This window comes from Heloderma suspectum, chromosome 11 (genome assembly GCF_057233095.1).
Source record: "Heloderma suspectum isolate Gila_16-S chromosome 11, 16-S_ref, whole genome shotgun sequence".
NCBI classification, from domain to species: Eukaryota; Metazoa; Chordata; class Lepidosauria; order Squamata; family Helodermatidae; genus Heloderma; species Heloderma suspectum.
In genome coordinates, this window is record NC_139468.1 from 14122326 (window position 1) to 14146229 (window position 23904).

Genomic DNA, 23904 nt, shown 5'->3' on the forward strand with positions numbered 1-23904 from the left:
AAAAACCATTTACATCAAAACATATGAACACACAGACAACAGATATCTAAAAACAATGTTGAAACAATCAGCCAAAGTCAGTCCAGGACCTGATTATATGCTGCCAACTGCCTGAGAAAAGAGGGCAGTTTTAACCTGGTGCTGGAAAGATAACAATGTTGGTGCCAGGCAGGCCTTGTCGGGGAGATCATTCCATAATTGAGGGGCCACCACTGAGAAGGCGCTCTGAAGAGTTTTATCCCTATTTAGTTCAAGGTTGGAGTACATTTCCTGTTTTGTTTAATAGTCGTGGGTAGCCTTATGGTCTGTGGATTTGTGTAATCCAGAGGTAGGGAACCTCAGGCCTGGGGGCCAAATCTGGGTTCCTCAGAGGGTCAGGCATCCTTCCCCCAGCTCTACCCCCTCCTCCCCTGATTGTTGGGTATTTTCCCAGCCTTTGTGAATTTTTTCCCCATACTAAAAGGTTGAAATGCCTCTCCTAAGGTGTAGTTGCTGGTAATAGGAGCTTTAAGCTAAAATATGTGGGTATATTTGGCCATGCCGCTTTTCCTCCAGCCCCACCCACCACTGAAATGCGGCCCCCAATGGCTTCTCAGAACATGAATTCAGCCCTCAGTCTGAAAGATGTCCCATCCGTTTGAAAAGCCATCCCAGTTGGTGGCTTGCTGCTATCGTGCAGTGCTGCCTTGCACCCCAGTTATTCTCTGGAGGAATAACTCTCTGCCTTGTGAGAGTGCCTGGTTATGTTCTCCTTCTATTATTTCCAACAACACCAGGGACGCTGCTCAACGAGATTGGCCTCAGTAGGCCTTCTGTCTGTCCCATCAGCTAGGACAGCTAGGCTGATGAGGACTAGGGAGAAGGCCTTTTCTGTGGTGGCCCCTACTCTCTGGAATTCCCTCCCTAGTTACCTCGGCTATGCCTGCTTTTTGATGAGCTTCTGCTGGGCTTTAAAAACCTGGCTGTTCAGGCGAGCATTTGGGGTGGGATAGGGTTTTTTAGAGCGGTGGTGTTTTGTTACGTTGTTTTGTTCAGTTGATTATGTAAATTCGTTGTTTTTCATGTTATTAGTATTGTACTCTGCCTAGAGTGGCTGAGTAGCTGGCCAGATGGGCGGCTAATAAATCAAATAAATAAATACATGTAGAAAATTCTACAAAGATACTCTAAGTCTCCAGCACCCTCAGTCATGCAAAGGAAAGGGAACCCAGCGATGCGGTCCCTAGAAACTTGTACCGCTCTAGGAATCATTGCATGGAGACGGGGAGGTTGGGAGTGTGTAACACAGGGGCAGGCACGTGGGTCCAGAGGAGGCTGGTGGCTCCGATTTCAGTGGGGCTGTAAATCCACTTTGGGTTTCAGGCAGAACTTTAAAGGAGCTATCCAAAGTGCTGACCCCAATCCCCCAAATGGGTTCAGCACCTTGGATAGCTCCTTTAGAGTTCTGACTGAAACCCAGAGCGGATTGACAGCCCCACTGAAATCGGAGCCACCAGCCTTCACTGAGAGGGGCTATGCTGCAGTTAGACCCGTGGACCCTCTGGTTCTTGTCTGGGTGTTGTTTTGCCAAGAGGCAAAGGTTCTTTTTAGGACTCAGAAGCAACACACACACAGGTGGATAGACGTTTAAGGGGTTTATTAAAGGGCAGGCAAAATGATAACATATAACAGTGCAAAGCAAGATAGCTTCCTTCTCCTTTCTGTTGTTGGGAACTCAAGATAAACGGCAACGCAGTGACCCCAGGTGAATGGCCAGCACACAGCACCCCTACCGTCCAGGTCTACACCAAAGCTCAGCCTGAGTGACGACACCTTGGGGATTTATATACCTAAGATCTCCTTTAGCTACGTGCAGTTTGGGACAGCATCTTACCACCTGCTGTAGTGGTCTGATTTTTAGGTCTCATGATTCCTGGACCACCCAACAGATAAGCTAGAGACAAATGGACAGCAGCCAACATAATAAATGCAGAGATCTTCCTGTATTCCAAGGTTGTGTCTTTCTAAGCAAGTGGATAACCTTGAAAGACAAAAAAGAGACAGAAAAAGTCAGACAAGAGGCTTGACAGCCCTTAAGGGGGCCTGGTTCTAAGGCCATCCAGGAGATTCAGGCATGGAAGGAATAGTTTGTGCCACGTCACCCAAACTCCTCGAGATACAATAATCTTCCAGTGCATTCTCCTCTGCAGGTGTGTCAGTCTCTTACATCTGGAGTGTTTGTACTGAAACTTTTATTGGGAGCCTTGTTCTTTTTCCTTTTTGTTTAATATAGTTGATTTAGCAGACATTATGGCACAATGGACCAAGGCATTTGCCTATACGGATGCTGACAAACAACTATTGCTTGGCCGGGGTGGGTGGTGGGTGGGAGGGAGCCCCTGTTTTCTGATGAGGGCAGTTCTAACCAAACTAGGGAGAATACATTTTGGATCAGGAAAAGAATACATTTTGGAAAAGTGGCCACTTTATTATTTCTTTTTTTATTATTTAAAGTAATTTTAAATCCCTCTGATTAGCCAAAAAAGTCTTCCAGAGTGGCTTACATGCAATCAGTGAAACAAGACCATCCCTGCCCATAGGCTTCCAATCCCAAATGATGTGACACACAAGGAAAAGGAATGGGGAGGGAAGGCGGGGGGGGGGAGTAGGCTTTTTAGCAGGGCTGTTGCAATGTCCCTGCTTCCCCTCTCATCTCACTCTGTGTAGCCTGCTGGAATGGCGGGTGGTGGTGACAGTTAAGGGAGGAGGAGCCCTCATGAGGGAGGTCCTAGTTTAACAGATAGCTGAATATAGAGAGTTTAGAGAGCTGGTGTGGTGTAGTGGTTCGAGTGCTGGACTGGGATGTGGGAGATCCGGGTTCTAGTCCCCACTCATCCATGAAGCTGACTGGGTGACTTTGGGCCAGGCACTGACTCTCAGCCTAAGCTACCTCACAGGGCTGTTGTGAGAATAAAATGGAAGAGGACTATATAAGCCTCCTTGGGTTCCTTGCAAGAGGAAAAAAAGACAGAATATAAACGTAATAATAAAACAGAAAAATAGATAAACAGTTTAAGCATGCTTCAGAAAAATAAAGTGTGCAGTTTGGACCTCACGTGTGCTCATGCAAACTGCATGCCTGTGTGTGCACCTGGCTTGTTTTTCAGAGCTGCAGCAGTAATTCTGCATATGATCTCCCAGTAAAACACCCGTTGTCTGGTAGATCGAAGGTTGCAATGTTGGCAAAGGAGACTTGGATGGTGCACTAGGGGGTGCCATAATCCAACAGTTCATCCGAAACGTTTACAGACGAAGGCTGAGGCTACATTTGACAGCTTTGGACCACTTTGGGGTCTAATCCTGGGCCTGCTTCAATCACACATCAAACAAGGGATTGGGAGGGCCCCCCTGGGTTGACACAGGAGCACTTCCCGGCAGATTATGCCCTCCGCATGAAAAAAGTCTGCATGCACACCCCTGCTGGCTCCAGGGTTTGGAGGGCCCTTGGGCAAGACACCCTCATTGAGCCCCTCCCTCAATAAGCCTACCTTCTCATCACCATTGTCACCGGTTGCTATTACTCCTCTTTCGCATCATGGCTCCCACTGGCTTGCTTGACAGGCAGAGAGCCAGGGAGCAAGTCGGCAGCAGCATCTCCTGCTCCTCCTCCTCACCACCGCTGCTGTCTCAGCCAGAGCGAGAGGCGGGTGAAGAAGCCAGCTGCAATGGCAAAGAGACAGAGCAGGTCCAAGGGGCGCTTGTCAGTGGGCCCCTGCTGAGGTGCGGGCCCTCAGCAAATGCCCAATCATGCCTACTCTTGTCGCCGGCCCTGATGCACACAGACACACTGGATGAAGTTCCCTGAATGTATCCCTCCTCCCTCTAATAGCTGACTTCCACAAAGAAGACAAGAAACGATCAGTTACATAACTTGGTTAAGCAAAATAGATTAATTATATCTGTAGTTTCTTTTGTGAAATGGCATGGTAGCTAGCAATCTGCCTGCCAGTCAAGCGATGCTGAAATGATTACCTTTCAGCCAACTCTTGGCAAGGTATTTATTATCTGTTGTTTACTTCTCAGAGAAACAATGGCCCGTTCTCCCCCCACGGATGCCTACTTTAACTTTGCAGGCGCTGCTGTCAACACTTGGCAAGGTATACGGCCCGACATAATGATACCTTTTTCTCAGCTTTCTGTCATGCTGGAAATGAGTCGTGATGATGCAGTAGACTAGAAGTTGTCTGCAGTGTGTTTTGTTTGCAGATTACACAAACTCTTCCCCCTCCCCTTCTCCCCATTCCAAATAGCGAGCGAGAGAAAATCCACAACAGAGTGCCAACAGCTAAATCAGGGGTGTTGAACCTCTTTCTGCCTGAGGACCAAATTCCATTTTGAGGAAGCTCTCGGGGGCCACATTCCAGTGGTGGGATGAGCCAAAGGGAAAAGGGGTGGAGCTAACATACCGGCATGATTTTACTTAAAGCTGTTACTGCCAGTAACTAAGCCTCAGGAGAGACATTTCAACCTTTTAGAATGAGGAAAAAACTGTAAAAAAAAAAGTGGGAAACCACCAAATGATCAGTGGTCGGGGGGAAAAGGGGCAGGGCCAGGGGAAGGGGGAAGAGCCAAGAGAAGGGGGCATGGCTATTTGGGGAACCCAGGATGGCCAGACTGGAAATTTGGTTTGGCCCATGGAGTCTGAGTTTCAACACCCCTGCTGTATAGAATATCAATAACAAAGAATTTCTTACTAGTCATGATGGCTGTATGGAACTACTAGGTTTAGAAGTGGTATACTCCTGAATATCAGAGCAATATTATTGCTTACATGCCTTGCTCATGGGCTCCCGAGAAGCATCTAGTTGGCTACTCTGGGAAATGGGATGCTGCTGGAGTTTGGGATGGGGGATAAATTTCTTCAGGTCACATTTTATTGCCAGCTTACCTGATTTCGCACTTTTGAACTACTATGCAAACTGAATATCAGTTGTCTTTTGAAAATCGCACTTCTCCAAAATTTTCAATGGAGTTTTCCCATCAAAACATGCACACAAAAGTGCTTATATTGGGGGAAAACCAATATTAAAAATGCATTATATTAGGAAAATTGCTTGCAAAAAAGTGTATATTAGGGGAAAAAAACTATGCTAACAGGCATATATGAGGAGAAGTGTGTGCCAAAATTCTTATGGATTTTCAGGCAAACATGTTTTTTAAAAATTCTCAAGGGTTGGGATGAACTGAAGACTGGTGGAATTCTCAAAGTTCAAGATGAAGCATATTTAAATTTGAAAAAAAAATGGAGAGAAAGTGAAATTGACAGATTTGTCCATCCTTCCTGTTTAACTACATGGATCCTTTGGTCTGAGCAAGCAGGGCTCTTCTTGTGATATATATATCCCCCTATATATAGTGGGGAAGGTACAGAAAATGCACATGGTCCCAATTATGTTGTTGACCTCCCTCTCAAAATTCATCTTCTGCTCAGTTACTAGTTTTAAGGAAGTCCCTCCCCAGGGGATGTGCAGCCAAATGAGTTCCAGCAGACGTGAGCACAATCGTGAACAGAGACGGGGCAGAAAGGCATTTCACTGCACTTGTTTTGCTTAATGGCTTTCCCCCTATACAGCAACCTTTATAAAATGCAATTAAACTGGGTAATGAATTGAAACAAGGGTGGCAGGACTCTTCTCGCTAGCCTGGCACCTCTCAACTTGACCAGCAATATACAAGATTGCTAATGAATACTGATGAAATTAGGATGACATAGTGGAAGTGGTCTATATGGCTAAATTTGCCGCAGCTAAAAGAAATCTCGCGGTACTTTTTCAAAGCATTTTCCCCACCCCCCTAACACCCTTTCCTATAATTCATTTCTTTCCTGTTTTGAAAAAAAATGAAAAACTTTGTTTTGTTGTTTATTCGTTCAGTCACTTCCGACTCTTCGTGACTTCATGGACCAGCCCACACCAGAGCTTCCTGTCGGCTGTCGCCACCCCCAGCTCCCCTAAGGTCGAGTCTGTCACCTCCAGAATATCATCCATCCATTTTGCCCTTGGTTGGCCCCTCGTCCTTTTGCCTTCCACTTTCCCTAGCATTAGCCTCTTCTCCAGGATATCCTGTCTTCTCATGATGTGGCCAAAGTACTTCAGTTTTGCCTTTAATATCCTTCCCTCAAATGAGCAGTCTGGCTTCATTTCCTGGAATATGGACTGGTTTGATCTTCTTGCAGTCCAAGGCACTCTCAGAATTTTCCTCCAGCACCACAGTTCACACTTCTTGCAGTCCTTCCTTACGGTCCAGCTCTTGCAGCCATAGGTTACTACGGGGAATACCATTGCTTTAACTATGTGGACCTTTGTTGTCAGTGTGATGTCTCTGCTCTTCACTATTTTATCAAGATTTGTCATTGCTGTCCTCCCAAGAAGTAAACGTCTTCTGATTTCCTGGCTGCAGTCAGCGTCTGCAGTAATCTTTGCGCCTAGAAAGACAAAGTCTGTCACTGCCTCCACGTTTTCTCCCTCTGTTTGCCAGTTATCAATCAAGTTCTGGTTGCCATAATCTTGGTTTTTTTGAGGTTTTACTGCAACCCAACTTTTGCACTTTCTTCTTTCACCTTCGTCATGAGGTTCCTCAGCTCCTCCTCACTTTCAGCCATCAAAGTGGTATCATCTGCATATCGGAGATTGTTAATGTTTCTTCCAGCGATTTTAACTCCAGCCTTGAATTCATCAAGCCCAGCGCATCGCATGATGTGTTCTGCGTACAGGTTGAATAGGTAGGGTGAGAGTATACAACCCTGCCGTACTCCTTTCCCCATCTTAAACCAGTCCGTTGATTCGTGGTCTGTTCTTACCGTTGCTACTTGGTCGTTATACAGATTCCTCAGGAGGCAGACAAGATGACTTGGTATCCCCATACCACCAAGAACTTGCCACAATTTGTTATGATCCAGACAGTCAAAGGCTGTAGAATAGTCAATAAAATGGAAATAGATGCTTTTCTGAAACTCCCTGGCTTTCTCCATTATCCAGCGGATATTGGCAATTTGGTCTCTAGTTCCTCTGCCTTTTCTAAACTCAGCTTGTACATCTGGCAATTCTTGTTCCATGAATTGCTGGAGTCTACCTTGCAAGATCTTGAGCATTACCTTACTGGCATGTGAAATAAGTGCCACTGTTCGATAGTTTGAACATTCTTTGGTGCTTTCCTTTTTTGGTATGGGGATATAAGTTGATTTTTTCCAATCTGTTGGCCATTCTTGTGTTTTCCAAATTTGCTGGCATATGGCATGCATCACCTTGACAGCATCATCTTGCAAGACTTTAAACAGTTCAGCTGGGATACCATCATCTCCTGCTCCCTTGTTATTAGCAATGCTTCTTAAGGCCCATTCAACCTCACTCTTCAGGATGTCTGCCTCTAGCTCACTGATCACACCGTCAAATCTATCCCCGATATTATTATCCTTCCTATACAGATCTTTCGTATATTCTTGCCACCTTTTCTTGCTTTCTTCTGCTTCTGTTAGGTCCTTGCCATCTTTGTTTTTGATCATACCCATTTTTGCCTGGAATTTACCTCCAATGTTGCTAATTTTCTGGAAGAGGTCTCTTGTCCTTCCTATTGTATTATCTTCTTCTACTTCTGCACATTGCTTGTTTAAAAATAATTCCTTATCTCTTCTGGCTAACCTCTGGAATTTTGCATTTAATTGGGCATATGTCCCCCTATCACTGTTGCCTTTTGCTTTCCTTCTTTCTTGGGCTACTTCCGGTGTCTCAGCAGACAGCCATCTTGCCTTCTTGGTTTTCTTTTTCTTTGGGATGTTTTTTGTTGCTGCCTCCTGAACAATGTTGCGAACTTCTGTCCATAGTTCTTCTGGGACCCTATCTACTAAATCAAGTCCCTTAAATCTATTCTTTACCTCCACTGCATATTCATGAGGAATATTCGTGAGCTCATATCTAACTGATCTGTGGGTCTTCCCTATTCTCTTTAGTCTGATTCTAAATTGTGCAATAAGAAGTTTGTGATCTGAACTACAATCAGCTCCAGGTCTTGTTTTTACCAACTGCATAGATGTCCGCCACCTTTGGCTACAAAGGATGTAGTCAATCTGATTTCGGTGTTGACCGTCTGGTGAAGTCCATGTATAAAGTCGTCTCTTAGGTTGTTGGAAGAGAGTGTTTGTTATGCACAGTGAGTTGTCTTGGCAAAATTCTATCAGCCTATGTCCTGCTTCATTTTGTTCTCCCAGTCCATGCTTGCCTGTAATTCCAGGTGTTGTTTGACTACCCACCTTAGCATTCCAGTCTCCTGTAATGAAAATAACATCCCTTTCTGGCGTATTATCCAGTAGGTGCTGCAGATCCTCATAGAACTGATCTCCTTCTGCTTCTTCAGCATCTGTGGTTGGGGTGTATATTTGGATCACTGTGATGTTAAATGGCTTACCCTGAATTCGAATTGAGATCATTCTGTCATTTTTTGGATTGTATCCAAGCACTGCTTTAGCCACTTTATTATTAATTATGAAGGCTACTCCATTTCTTCTGTGGTCCTCTTGTCCACAGTAGTAGATCTGGTGGTCATTTGATGTGAAGTGGCCCATTCCAGTCCATTTCAGTTCACTGACACCCAAAATGTCTATATTTAATCTTGACATCTCCCCAATAACCACATCCAATTTGCCCTGGCTCATAGATCTTACATTCTAGGTTCCTATGGTGTGTCGATCTTTAGAACATCGGATTCGTCGTTCACCACCAGCACCATCGGCTGCTAGCCGTCCTTTCGGCTTTGAGCTAGCTGCGTCATCACATCTGGGGCTAGTTGAACTTATCCTCTGTTCCTCCCCAGTAGCATTTTGACCATCTTCCGACCTGGGAGTCCCATCTTCCGATGGTATACCGACATATCTCTGGTTGTACTGATCCATTTAGTTTTCATGGCAAGAATACTGGAGTGGGTTGCCATTTCCTTCCCCCGGGATCATATTTAGTATGATCTCTCTGCCATGACCTTCCTGTCTTGGGTGTCCCTTCACGGTTTAGCTCATGATTTCATTGAGGTGCTCAAGCTCCAGCACCACGACAAGGTAACGATCTCCTTTGCTGAAGAATAACTTTACAAATGGGTAAAATGGATAGCTAAAAAGTCACATTGCATCCGCTCTGAAATGTTAATATCGGGTGTTTGGACACAGCTTTGATTTTTCATGAGACAAATATCACCTCTGTTTTTCACTGGGATCATTCTGGGGGGCATACGCACACCGTTCAAAATGTTCATTAATTTTTATCTGCAGTGATGTATTTGTTCAAATGCAAACCTGTGTTTAGCAAAGAACTGATGTTTAGCAATTGTAAATTGGTTCTGGCTCCAGGCAAAAGGTTTTGGAAGATTAAAAGAAGATCATCAGCATGTACTGCCCATTTCCAGCTAATGATCACCTTACAATCAGGAAATAATGGTAAGGCTTTGGAAATTCTATATCTATATCAAATCTCCAGTCAGCTTCATGGCTAAGCAGGGATTTGAATTTATGTCTTCCCAATCGGATAGCCATGTGTCCTGTTTTAGAAGACAGTCCTCTATTTGAAGGGCTGTCTGGTCCATGTCCGGCTTAAAAAACAGGTTTCTACATGGCACAGAGAACCTTCATGGAAAGAAGAGGCTCCCTGCTGCAGAAGTTCACCCTGAACATGAGGAGAACAGGGAGGGGGCAGAGCTAGCAAGCCTCCCCACCTTGTGTGTTGTACGGAAGATTCAGTATGCCTGAAGCAGGCTCATGTTGCCTAGATTCTTGATATTTATTTATTTATTTATTTATTTACATTATTTACAATATTGATATACTGCTCCACATCAAAAATTTTGGAGTGGTGAAAAAGAGATAAAAGAATAAAATACGTTATTAAAACAATAATTACATGTTATAGGTGTCCTGGTCAATAACCTCTTGATTGGAAACTGAGAGCTTTTCTACATGAGGCATTTGTTGTGTACTCATGATTCCTTACTCATGGTTGTTTATGGGTTCTTCAGGCGACGTCATGATCCTCCAGTTTTGCTTCTGTTTTTTAAGAGCATTTTCCCATTTTTTTTAAGAGCGGGGAAAATGGGGTATTGTTTCTGAAAGTGAAAGAAAAGGTAGTTTCCTACTTGTATATTTGTGCTATTCTGCCATAGCACAGTGCCACCTAGAGGTTATGTAGTAGAAAAGCAAGAAAGGAAAAGCTCTGTGTAGAGCTTGGGTCTCAATTCTGAGATGAAACTGAAAATAGATACAGTGATTAACAGCCTTGTGTAGAAAAGCTCTGAGAGGGCTACACCATGTCTAGAGAAACAATGTCACCAAATACAGTGATGCAAGAAGACATACCTCTTCTATATGTGTCTTATCAGGAGGAGATGGGATATGTGTGTAACTTAACTGTTGACCAAGCAACTATTTTATTTTGGTTTGGATATAGAAGTGTTTATTTTCAGCCCCTGTTTTATGGCCCTCTAGATGTTGTTGGAATCCAACACCCATCACCCCAGCCAGCATGGCCAATGGTCAGGGATGACAGGAGTTGTAGTCCAACAACATCTGGAGGGCCACAGGTTCCCCATCCCTGGATTTTAGAGACTCCTCTGATGAAAGTCAGCAAAATGCGCTGGGGATTATTTATTAAATATCAGACACTGTTACTGATTTTGCCTGCTGCATTCTTCCATACCTTCTCAAATGAGTGAACATAAGGTTCCATAAGATTGCACATGCTTTCTATTTCGCACTGAAATGTTTTTCAAATGTGGTGGGCACATTTGGAAATTGGAGAGAGTGTTGTGGGCACTCTCACAAAATGGCTACCATGCCCCCCCTGCCCATTCAGTTACATATCTCTGTTATATTAATTATGGATTTTTGTATTTGTATGTGCCAGTCACTTTGAGATTGCTTTTTGCTGTGGGAAGTGACACAATAACAACAGCAGCAACAATAATAATGGGATAATAATGGGAGTAGACAAATTCATGGAGAACAGAAGTATCAGTGGCTATTGTCTGTGATGGCTTAATGGACATTGTACATTGTACATTTTTTACATTGTGTTATATTTTATTCTTTAAGATATTTGCATTGTATTATGCATTTTTCTCTGTTTTTATTGCATTTTAAACTGTTTGGAATCCACCTGGAGAACATTTATCATCAGGCAGATTAAGAAAATAATAATAAGCAATAAAATAATAATTAAAAACTTCCATGTTTACAGGAAGTATGTTGCTGAATACTGTAACAACAGCAGGCCTTTATGTTCTGCTGGACGAAATGGACTTTTGGTCAGAACCTGCATGGCTCTTCTTATGTGCTTCACTTTTGTGGGTGATCAGGAAGGTCTGAGATGTCATGATGTCCACTGGAGAAGTTCTTAAGAACACCAGGCGGGGGACAGAGGGGACACATAATTTAATCTGTGATGTAGCTAGCCAATACCATTCTGCAGTCAGGACAAAATGTTATTTATTGACTGATGGCTGGATCACATGACAGGCCCTGGCTAGGGACGCACACTCCCATTTCCCTCCCCACAGCTGGCTGGAATGGAGATTGGAACAATAGCAACAGGCATATGTAAACATCCCAGCAGCTCTTTTGTGGTCTTGTCATCTGGTGTGTCTTGGGTCATGCCCCACAGTGTCACTGTAAAACAGGCTTGTTGTCATTTGCTAAATGTCTTAGCAACACAGTTCATGAGCTCTGGGAGTCTTTATTGTCTTGAGCTGGTTGAGATGATGGGACATAGATTGAACAGGAGAGAGACATTAGCTCAGCTGCAGCCTGTGGTGGGTCTGTTTCATGGGTGGAGTCTTGTATCCCTCCAGGGCCTTTTAGGCATTCCAGCACCGCTGAACTCCATTGCAAAAACTGAACGGGAGGCATGAAAAAAAGAAAAAGAAAATGTCATGAACTCCTGTCTAATTACCACCTGCCCCCAGTCTCATCTCCAAAGACCTGATCCCCAGCCTATTATCATTATTATATTTATTTTCATCGTGCAAGGAGTTCAGCATGGCATACCCTCAGCATCAGTGTGGTGAAGGGGTTAGAGAGTTGGACTTTGGCCTGAGAGATCTGAGCTCAAATCCCCACTCAGCCATGAAGCTCACTGAGTGACCTTGGACCATTCATACTCTTTCAGCCCAGCCTACCTAAAAGGGCTTTTGTGAGGATTAAAAAGTGGAGTGACCTACATCTGTTTACACTAGTGACGAGGAACCTGTGCCCCTCCAGATATTGTTGAACTGCAACTCCCATCAGCCCCAGCCATCATGGCCAGTGGTCAGGGATGATGGAGGTTGCAATCCAACAACATATGGAGGGACACAGGCTCCCCATCCGTGGTCTACACCACCCTGAACTCCTTGGCAGAGGGGTGGGAATAATTAATAATAATAATAATAATAATAATAAAAATTTATTTGAAATATTAAACAGATAAAATCAATTTAAAAAGTGTAAAACAATAAATGATTGAAATAGCTAAAACATATTAAATCATTGTGCTAGCTAATACGAATTTACAATCTAAAATAACAAAACAGTTAAAACAGTGTACAAACTCAGGGAATCCAATTAGCCCTCTAAGGCTTTGGTAAAAAGCCATGTTTTAACTTGGCGCCGAAATGAAACCAGTGTCTGTGCCAATTGGGACTCCAAGGGGAGGGCATTCCACCACAGCAGAAAACCCCCTCTCCTACATCCCACCATAGTGTATGCCTTGCATTGGTGGGACACAGAAGAGGTCTCCTCCAACAGATCTCAATCCTCAGGCAGGCATATTTAGGGAGAGGTGCTCCCTCAAATATTGAGGTCCCAAGCCACTTAGGGCTTTAAATGTCATCACCAGAACCTTCAATTTGGACCAGGAACATATTGGCAGCCAGTGCAATTCCTTTAAGACTGGTGTTATGTGATCTTTACATGATGTTTCAGTCGACGGTCTAGCTGCTGCATTTTGCACTAGCTGCAACTTCTGAGTTGTCTTCAAGGGCAGCCCTATGTAAGGTGCATTGCAGTAGTCTAATCGGGAAGTTAACAGTGCATGCACTACTGTGGCTAGGTTATCTCTATCCAGGAAAGGCCATAGCTGGCGGATCAGCCAAGGCTGGCCCCAAGTACTCCGGGCTACGGAATCCACCTGGGGCTCCAGTGACAGGGATGGATCTAGGAGTACTTCCAAGCTATGCACCTGTTCCTTCAGGGGGAGTGCAACCCCATCCAGGACAGGTCGCTTTCCCAATTCCTGGACTTGGGAACCACCAATCCACAATTGTCTTGTCAGGATTCAGCTTCAGTTGATTGGTCCTCATCCAGCCTCATCCAGCCCATCCAGGGACTGGTCCAGCTCCTTCACCACCCCAGCTGACTCCAACAACAACGAGAAGTAGAACTGAGCATCATCAGCATACTGGTGACACTCCACCCCAAAACTCCAACTGATCTCACCCAATGGCTTCATATAGATGTTGAACAGCATGGAGGATAGAATAGACCCTGTGGCACCCTGCAGCTTAATAGCCATGGGATAGAACAGGAATCCCCCAGTACCACTTTCTGGAATTGGCCCCACAGGTAGGAGCAGAACCCCTGTAGCACAGTGCCCTCAACTCCCATCCTGCAGAGCTGATCCAGTAAGATACCGTGATCAATGGTGTTAAAAGCTGCGGAGAGATCCAGGATGATCAGCAGGGTAGCACTCCCCCTGTCTTTCACCCAGAGTAGGTCACCAGTCAGCACAACGAAGGCCATTTCAGTGCCATACCACAGCCTGAAACTAGACTGAAATGGGTTCTAATACTGGAGTTAATATATAGCCATCATGACTAGTGGCCACTGCGAGCCTTAGGGCGCAATCCTATGCATGTTTAGCAAAGCTGGCTGGGGAATGCTGGGAGTTGTAGGCCTTTTCTCTGTCTAAACATGCATAGGATTGTGCCCTTATCCTCCCATACATTCATCTAATCCCCCCTGTCCAAGTTGGTGGCCTTCACTACATCATGCAGTAGTGAATTCCATATTGTAACCATGTGCTCTCTGAAGTGCTTCCTTTTTGTGTGTGTCCTGAATTTCCCATTATTTCGCTTCGTTGGGTTCTAATATCTGCAGAGAGGGAGAAGAACTTCCCCCTATCCACTCTATCCTTGTGGTTAATGGTAGTTCACAGGTTTCCTGGGCAAGTTTAGAGGCTATAATCCTCTCTACAACCTGCCAGCTTTAAAAGATTTTAAAAAAGAAAACTCATGACTTGCCTTGCTGTTATGTCCACGAGAACTTATTGGGCTATCTGTTCTTACAATTAAGCCTGCAAATAGAATAAAATCATTTTAGCTATTTTGTTAGTGTGGTCACGGTCCATGCACTGCCCTTTCGTTGCCACAGTAATGTTGACTTCTCCATCATTACCTATTTTAATCTTTCCCTGTCCAGTTACCCTCCTCCTAATCTGTAGTTCATCACTGTTTTCCATTAAACAATCAAAGCAATTTGCAGTTGGCCACATTATGTTCAGTCAAAGCAGACTGGTGGAGTGTCAGATCTCTTAAATCATTTCTTTTAAGAGCTGCTTTTTGCTGACACTTACTATTCCCTAAATGTTCGGAGGCAAGCAAGGAAGGTGTGAAGTGGAAACCAATTTGGAATCTGCAAACAGATTATTTTAACTCTCTGGTACTGCAGCTGTGCTTAGGTAGGGATATTATTTGATATTAGGGATATCAAACCTTCTGTCATCCCACTAAACCAGGGGTGGCAGACTTTCAGTTTGTGGGATCCATTTTGTTTTTTGCAGGAACCCTGAGGTCTACCAATGGGAACCAGGTGAAAAAATGAGGCCTGGGTGGATAGACATATGCTACGAATCAAGGAACAGGACGCCTCTGATCACAAGCTCAGGAGAGGAATTTTTGATAAGTACCAGTCGTTTCACACACAAATCCACTCCTGATTTTCCCTTTCTTATTTAGGAGAGAAAAGGGTCTTTCAGTTGTTGCTATTGTAAGACATTTGGGAGTCAGAAACCTTTGCTGATCTACTGGAAATCATCCAGAGATCTCTCAGTAGATACAGATCTACCTTCTGCCCACCCTTGCACTAAACTGTTTTGGTAAGAAAAAGTTAGCTAGCAATGTGGTGGCAAAGAGCCACAAACTTTCCTCACCACCGCTGGCCCTGACCACTATTGCTTATTATATCAAGGAAGACTTAGAGGACACACGAGTCAGGAAGCCAGACTGGATTTTTTATTCTCTCTCAAACAAGAGTGGAACAGCAATGGGAAACTCCTGACTCTACCCAGATGCAACAAAGTCCATTGCCACCTAGTGACTAAATAAACTATACACTGACACTATCCGCCCAGCTTATTTTATTTATTGATTGCATTTATACCCACCCTTCCCCCAAGGAAATCTGTGAAGCCTACATCATCCTTCTTCCCAATTTATGCTCGCAACAGCTTGGTGCAGTAGGGCTACCATCCAGAAATAGTGACTGGATGAAAGGCACCCAGTAAACTTCATGGCTCAATGGGGATTCAAACCCAGATCTCCCTGGCCTTAGTCTGAGACACTGAACACTACACACCACTGGTCCTCCAGTTTGTTTCCTCTTCTGAAGTCTCCTTACAGTTTCCTTTTTCACACCTCCCCTCACCATCTGTCCCCTATCCCAGGGGTCCCCAACCCCCAGGGTACGGACCGGTCCCAGTCCATCGCCTGTTAGGAACCAGACCGTGTAGGGGTATGCGAAACCCCCTTACCTTGGGTCCGCGGGCGTCCGTGGGGGAGGCGATCTGTCCCTCCCCCCTGGAATCCTCACCGGCCCTGTCCAGCTCCGCTCCATGAATAGCCCGCGGAGCTGCTGGCCGTCTCCAGCCACTGGCAGACTTCCGGCTGCTGGGACGCAAATGGCGTCTGCATAGCGGACGCCATTTGCGTCCCTGTTCTTCAAGTAATAGGCTATGTAAATCTTTACATAGCCTATTACTGCAAAGAACAGGGATGCAAATGGCGTCCGCCATGCAGGTGCCATTTGCACCCCAGTGGCTGGACGTCCGCCCACAAAACCACCCCCCCGGTCCGTGGAAAAATTGTCTTCCACGAGACCAGTCCCTGGTGCAAAAAAGGTTGGGGACCACTGCCCTATCCTACAGCCTGCATCTTTCTTTTGTCATGGCCTACTGGGGCCTAGTTTTCTCAGGGCTGAACTAGATGTGACAGTGGCAGCCATCTTGGTTTATTACTCACATGTTTGTCCTTTTCATTTTTACAGTGTGTGTATGGCCTCTAATTTTTACCTCAGAGGCATGTGGGTGTAGGTAGCTGAAACCTCTTCCCACATTACCTCTGTTTTTTTTTTTTTATTGCTTTAGGCTCTTTTCTTCCAGCCTGGTTTACTTCTGTATTTGGGGCCAAACTGGCAGGCCAGGGAGGAGGCACCTGAGCGTTGGTGCGCGCTCTCTCTCTTTCTCTCTCAGCATGTAAGATTCAATTCCCATCAACCACATACTTTTTTGGGTGTAAAAATTAGACACTCAGCCCCAGTTTTATACCCCAAGTGGGCAAACACATGAACAACAAAATGGCTGCCCTCTTGTCACATCTAGTCTGACACTCACTGAGGTACTAAATCTGTGGGCTACAACTGAATGGTCTTCCATGCAAAAACAGTCCCTGCCTGCACATAGACAACTAGCATGTCACCTGCTAGGCTAGGCTAGAGCCCATCTACTTGACATGCTAGTTTTCTGTGAGAAGGGATTTTAGGGGGGTAGCGCTGGTATGGAGGAGCATTCACTTGTATGAATCCCCACAAGTGCTGCATAGCCCAGATGGGTTGACCACCCGGGGGGGGGGGGGCTAGTCCTCAGCTGAGTCTCTCCCCTTCATAGCTCCATTGCTCCACCTGTGGCCAACCTACGGGTTCTTTTTAAGGCCCTGCGGCCTGGCTGGTTTGGTCCTTTCCATCGATCCTTCATTGGGGCCCAACCAGGTGCTATGGTGCAATTTCTGGCGAAGCACGGGCAGCGGGAGCATCTGCGTAAACTGCTTCACCAAGCCCCACCACAGGTGTCTCTGCTTGACCAGACTTCCTTGGCAGGTGGCCCAAGCCATGGCTGCCACCCCCTTCCCTCCTTGGTCAGCGGTATCCTGGACCCCTTTCGTTTGGCTGCCTCAAGCGCTGTCTTTTTATGGCCACAAATACGCAGCAGTTGGAAGAACACAACACTCTAGAATATTCACTGTATCCCCACCTGTCTGGGCCAGCTGCTCTTGCCTCAGGATGCCCAACGTTCCTTCTCCATATGTAACTGACTGCAACCATTTTTAGGTGTTTTCCCCCTCTCCTCCAATTTCAATTGTTCTTTGTACCGTTTTTCTCCAGTATTAATTTTCTCTGGCATGCTCCCTTTTCTGTGATTTGCATCCATTATTTTCTCCCTTTCAGCAATCACAAGACATTTTGATAACCATTTTTGAATTGATGGAATCTGAGGATATTTCCAATGTCTAGCCTACAGCCACTTTGGATATTCTTAATTAAAAATGGTGTGGAAATAAATATATAAACAAAAAAGTAAATGAAAGAGAGCGGCGAAGAGCAGCTTACGTATTTTGTGTGGGCAATCCAGTTCTTTTGATTACTTGGAGGACTGAATATTCTTTAAAAAGTAGCAACAAATCTCTACAGGTGTACAACACCTGCATTTAAAGAAAGAAACAGCAAAAGCCTGGAGATATTTTCCCAGGTGTGTACCACAAGGTAAAGGTGTGATCAAACACTCTTTCCATTTTACTGACAATTTCTGCTAAATTAAAATAATTGCTGGTGTTTTGCATTCCATTACATCAGAAGCGATTCAATTACTTTGCAAGTTAACTGCCTAAATATTTTGAAGTTATTTGCGACAGCTAGCCAGGCGAGCAATTGGATATCATGTTATCAAATGATTAGGCTTTTTCTTAGAGTCAGGTTTATGAAGATTATGTAATATTATTAGCCAGATTGGTCAGCAAAGGTCTGTGATAGTGTTTGGCCTGTACAACAGAACATTACTAAATTGAATATCACCTTTAAGTTGTTCTGGGCACAGGAAACATGCACAAATAAAGGCTGCAGATACGACAGGCTTTGTGGCTGGCATTAAGTTCAGCCATGAGGGGAGACAAAACCTAGTCATAATTTAAAGTTGCTTGGCTTAGGGCCAAACTAAATATGATGCATGGGAGCTTTGAGTAGGATCTCCAACTTTGCTTTTGTTTGCTTTTTTTTTTTTTTTTAAGTATTATGGCAAGCACAGCCCTGCTGAAGGGTGGCTTGCTTTTTCCCTCTTCCCTGCCATACCTTTTTCCTTATGCATCATGTATTTTTAGGATGTATGTCTGTGGGCAGGGACTGTTTTTATTGATTGTGCATAAGCTGCTTTGAGAGACTTTTTGGCCGAGGAGCAGGACAAAAATAATTTAAACAAACAAACAAACCACATGCCTCTCTGATTCAGATTGTGACCACAGTGCTGGGATTTAGACTGGACAGCCCTTCTAACAGAGAACTGTTCTCTGTTACAAGATATCTTGTATTCTGTTTCAGTTATAGCAATGATTTCTAAATGTGCATCTACACAAATAAACTAATACATGCAGATGTAATGCAAATAAGTATACTCTTTTGTCCTATTTTTGGTGATGGATTTCTTCTTTTTTATGATATACAAGTGGCCACCCTAACAAACCAGGAGGCAGGATTGAGGGGCAAGCCAGAACCCAAGAACAGAAGATACAGGAACACAACAAAGCTCAGGAAAACCATTTTCTTCAAGCCAGGCTCAACTGCAACAGGAAGTCCTTTTATATTCCTTCCTGCCCAGGGCTATCCAATGGCTTGTGTGACTGGGCAGAGTCAGTCCAGGGCCTGAATGTACTCTGTGAAGAAGATGCCAGCTCCACTTCAGTAGTTCACCACACATGGGAGCTGTCCACAGATCCAGCAGCTCCTGGACAGTGTCTGCCTCCCAGGAAACAGTGCTGTTATGCAACCAAAGGTGGGTGCGAAGGCGGCCTCAGCCAGCCATGACCCTATCCCATTAGCCATTCCTGTTGGAGAGGTAATCAAGAAATATAGCTCTTGAAGGATTCCTCGCAAAGAAAATCATTATTGTAAGACATGGTTTCCCTATTGCTCATCTATGCTTTCCACTCATGGCAGCTGGTAGGTGCTTTCAGCCAGGCAATGCATTTTCTACCTCATTTGTGTGTCAGCCTAAATGGGACACACTTTATTACCTTTCTCTCTGCATCTCAATAAAAATGCATTGCCATCTTGAGTGGAAATCCGACCAGCACCCTTTGGATGCCATCTCCTTTTAGCACTGAGATGAAAGCTCCACTCTCCCGGTTTGATATCCTGGGGTGGAGCCATGGGAATTCACAGATCAACCGGGTGAAGTCTCCATCTCATTTTTCTTCTATATTAATTTGGCTTGAAAACATGATTGGCTTCATCTCTCTCTCGCCAAGTGTCCTGGTTGTGCAGGACTGCCCTCTATTGGAAGAATACAAGTGTGACTCATTGTGTATGATAGGCCAATTGTGCTAGAAGAATTGATGACATTCTGAATTCTTTCTTTCGTGTGTGTGCATGTGCGTGTGCGTATGCGTGTATATATATATATATATATATATATATAAAATTTTATATTTGATAAAGTAAAATAAAATTAGTTAGGTTACATTCAAATCCAGCATTGATCTTTTCACACAGTCACAGTACCCACTGATGCCAAATCATTTGATTGATACTGATTCCAAAATTGGATAAACAGAGTCCAATTACTTTGGAAAGTTTCTGTGTACAGGATGTATGGATTGTGTAAAATGCATTCCATCTGTGTTTCATGGATTGTCAGGTACCTTTCATTCCACTGTCTGTCCATTCACAGAATCGGATTTTTTGGTTTGGTTTCCAAATTTGCACAAATTCGTATTTACGGAAATTTACAAATACCCGCAAATGTGCATTTTCATGCTTTAGCCTATGGGGGAAATGCAAATTTCTGGCTGGTTTTGTGTGTGTGTATGTGTGTGTGTGTGTGTGTATTTTTCTACAACAAAATTTGTGCAAAATTTGGGAGAGTTAGAATAACAGTCCACAAGTCTGTGGAATCTGCCTGACAGGAGAAAAGCTGGTCTGTGGAGCAATCCAGGGGTCGGATTCATGAAAATCCGAACTCATTTAGTTCTGTTGTGGATTTCTCTGACACCCCTAATTGGGATATTTCCCCCCCTTCCCATGGTTGTTTGTAAGCTGTGATCTTATTTAATAGCACCATATTCCAGATCAGGTTGAGGTAGTAAGGGAATGATAATTCCACAGGAGCAATGATGATGATTTAGTGACAATTATATACTGACTTATCTGCTGCAACAATTTAAAACCCTGCAACAATAAGAACAAGAACATTTAAAAGAGTAAAAACATTTAAACAGTAAAAATGCACATTTTAAAAAGGCAAACTTAAAAGATGCATCTTTGCACTCTTCCTAAAGGCCAGGGGAGTGGGGGACAATTGTAGTTCTTCGAGTAGTACATTCCATGGTTTGGAGGCAAACCATGATTTGGGGGCAAACAGGAGAAAGCCCTTCCACACGTGCCCAACAATCAGGCCTCTGTGGGTAATGGTGTGGCCTTTCCTGCAGATCTTAGTACCTGCAGGTTCAGAGCAAGATAGGCAGTCTGTTAGAAAGCTAGGTCCTCCTAGGCCACTTTGGGCTTTAAAGGTTAAGACCAACACTTCGAATTGAGCCTGGAAAGCAACTGGTAAGCCATGCAGATGCTGCCTAGCAGCATCAGCCTTCAACCTTTCACGTCTTTTACAGCTGCCCTCCTCTCCCCCACTCTCTTCCCCCACTCTCTCCCCCTCTCTATCCCCCCACTCTCTCCCCCTCTCTATCCCCCCCCCACACACACACTTCAGCTACGAACGGCTAAAATGCTCTGACATTTCAAAAAGAGAAGGTGGAAGGACCAGCATTTATTTATTTTTATATATATTATTTTATTTATTTATTACATTTCTATACCACTCCATAGCCAAAACTCTCTGGGCAGTTTGCAAAAGTTAAAATATTAAAATACAATATATAAAGTTTAAAAGCCATTTACATAAAAGCTTTTATGTTTGGATATATGGATAATATATCCAAACAACATATAACTAAAAACAACTTTGAACTAAAAAAACAATTTAACAAAAAAATAAAAAATAAAAACCCAACAATAAAACAACACAGCTGAAAACAACACAGCTTAAAAACAGTATACAAATGTCAGCAAAAGGAAGAAGAGTTCTAAAAAGGAAGGGCCTACCAGAATAATAGAGTCTAATTCCTGTTTAAAGACCTTCAAACAGGTCAGCAGGTGCATTTCAACCAGCAGGTCATTCCACAACTGAGGGTCAGCAAAGGAAAAGGTCCTCTTGCGTGTGGCTACCAGTCTCAGATTAGTTCATTGAATGAATGGCATCCTGTCACTTGGGCAATCTCCCAGAGAGCATTGTTCTGCCATTCCCTCTCCCCTCTATTGATATTTTCCAACTCTGGCAAAACATTCTCCCCTTCCACCGCCCTGGCTTTGCGCATCACGTGCTTTCCATTCCATTTAGCAATTAACATTGATTTTCTCCCTCCCTCCCAACATCCCTTCCTTCACACACCCTTCTGCTTCCAATGAAGCTTATAATTAACATGGGGGGTGTGTGTTTCCACCAGCGTTTTACTCTGAGCTGGCTGCTTGTTAAGGTCGTTAGGGATCTATGACATCATGGCCATCCAGCAGCCGCCCCAGAGCTTATCAGGGAAAACCTGGATTTCCTGAGCGTGCTTAAAGTCCAATTCTTTTCCTTAAGTCGGGTTCTCATTGGTATAGTTGCTGTGTGTCCCAACCCCCATGGATATGCTAGATGTCAGGGTTGGATCGGGGCCCATAGAGCCCCAAAGCAGTTTTGATTCTGAGGAAGAGATAGAAACTGTGGGAGAGGAACCCGCTTGCTCTTCAGAGGCGCAGCTGGAGGGAGAATCCCTCCCTGCTCACATTCCTGAGAGTGACAGTGACCCTGGCAGGGAGAGGGAGGTATGACTGGAGCTTCGGGATGCAAGGTGCCGGTGCAGGGACAAGTGAGAGGTTGCGGGTGCCGAGAGAAGGTGCTCAGCCTGCTTGGCATGACGACAACAGCTGTGCCCTGATGCGCCACGGGAAAGGGGTGGACTTTCTCCTCCTAGCCCTTAAGTTCAGAGGCTTCCTGCCCTTTCCCTCCAAACGGAGACCAACTGACTCCCTGCGGCTAGAATCCCCTGGTAGGCTGCTCCCTCTTAAGTTTTCCTCTTAGGCTCAGGCAATTAGCATCTGTAAGCATCATTAGGTTGAATGGAAGTAAAGCCTTGGAAAAGAGCCCTTTTGTCTGCGTGTTGATTCTGGGCTACTTGAGGATTTCAGAAGGCAGCAAGGGCACTCCTGACACTAGCCCTGCCCAGGGGTGTGCCTTTCACTGTGAGCCTGGTCAAGGGGTGTTTCCTGTGTGTTTCCCATCCCTGCACAAACCAATTAGTGTCTACTCAGAAGTAACTCCCATTGTGGTAAATGAGGCTTCTCCCCTGAATGCCCACATCAGCACTTACAGAGATTCCCCTCAACTGACATGGCACAGTTTAAAGCCCAATTCCCTAAGTGCGGTAAAGAGCAATCTCGAGGCTACGATTCTCCGTTGTTTGGTTTATTGCCTTAGGAAGTAACTACTTCAACCCTTCGTTATAGAGATCCTGTGGGTTAAAATGGGGGCTGGTTTCCATCTTTGTGTTCTCCCCCCCCTTTCCCAGCACAAGCACATGAGTGTCTACTTGGAAGTAACTCCCATTGTGCTCAATGAGGCTTGCTTTTGAAATGCAGGTGCATCTGGACTTTCAGGGGAAAGGAGAAAGGGGGGAGTGGGGGGGAAGCCTCTCTTACTGGTTGAGCAGCCCCTGCCAGTCCGATGACATTCACTCCAGCCCCCACCCCCACCAGGAAGCATGTTCTGTGAAGCAATTTTTACTGGTGCGGAGAACCTGCTCGTGGAGCCCTGCATGGACCAAAGCTCAACAAAGCTGATTCCTTTTAAAAAATCTGGTATTCCTCCATTTGCTTCTCCTTCTGTTGTTGTGGTAATATGGCCATAGCCTCAGATTTTGCTTCCTTGTTTGCACGCCGGCTGTGTCACAGCAGCCAGCAAGGTTCCAAACGATAATAACACCTTGGAATATTTTGAGAGTGCTTTTCATCCGTGCAAGGGAAACTGAATTAGGAGTGGAAAATCCATGAGACATTGTCTTGAGAGAAAGAGTAAGCCACATGATTGTGCTTGGTTGGCAAAAGATCTGTGGTGACCTTCGGAATGTCATGTTGTTGCCCCATTACTGAAGGATGTGCAGAACGTCATATGATGTTATTCTCCCTCTTCCCAGAGTCATGGGAGGTTCAAGGTAGCCTTAGCGGGGTTGGTTTCTTTTTCTAGGAGAGCAAACAGGCAGGGCTGTGGCACAGTGGTAGAGCAAATACTTTGTGTGTGGTTCTGGTGACAAGTTTGACAAGTTTTCCTAGGTTCGGCCTCCCCGGACTTCATTCTGGTTCCCACTGCAGCGCCGCAGTCAGTCTGCAGTGATTTGCGCCAGTTTGTGGATTTTCCAGGCATTTTGTGCATTCTTTTCCTACAGGTTCTGCAATATGCAGAAATTTCTGAGCAATTTCTGTAAATTATGGCTCAACACACACAGACACAAACACATGCAAAAAAAAGTTCCCAGACTTCAGGGAAAAGCCCGCTGCTAGGCTCGCAAACG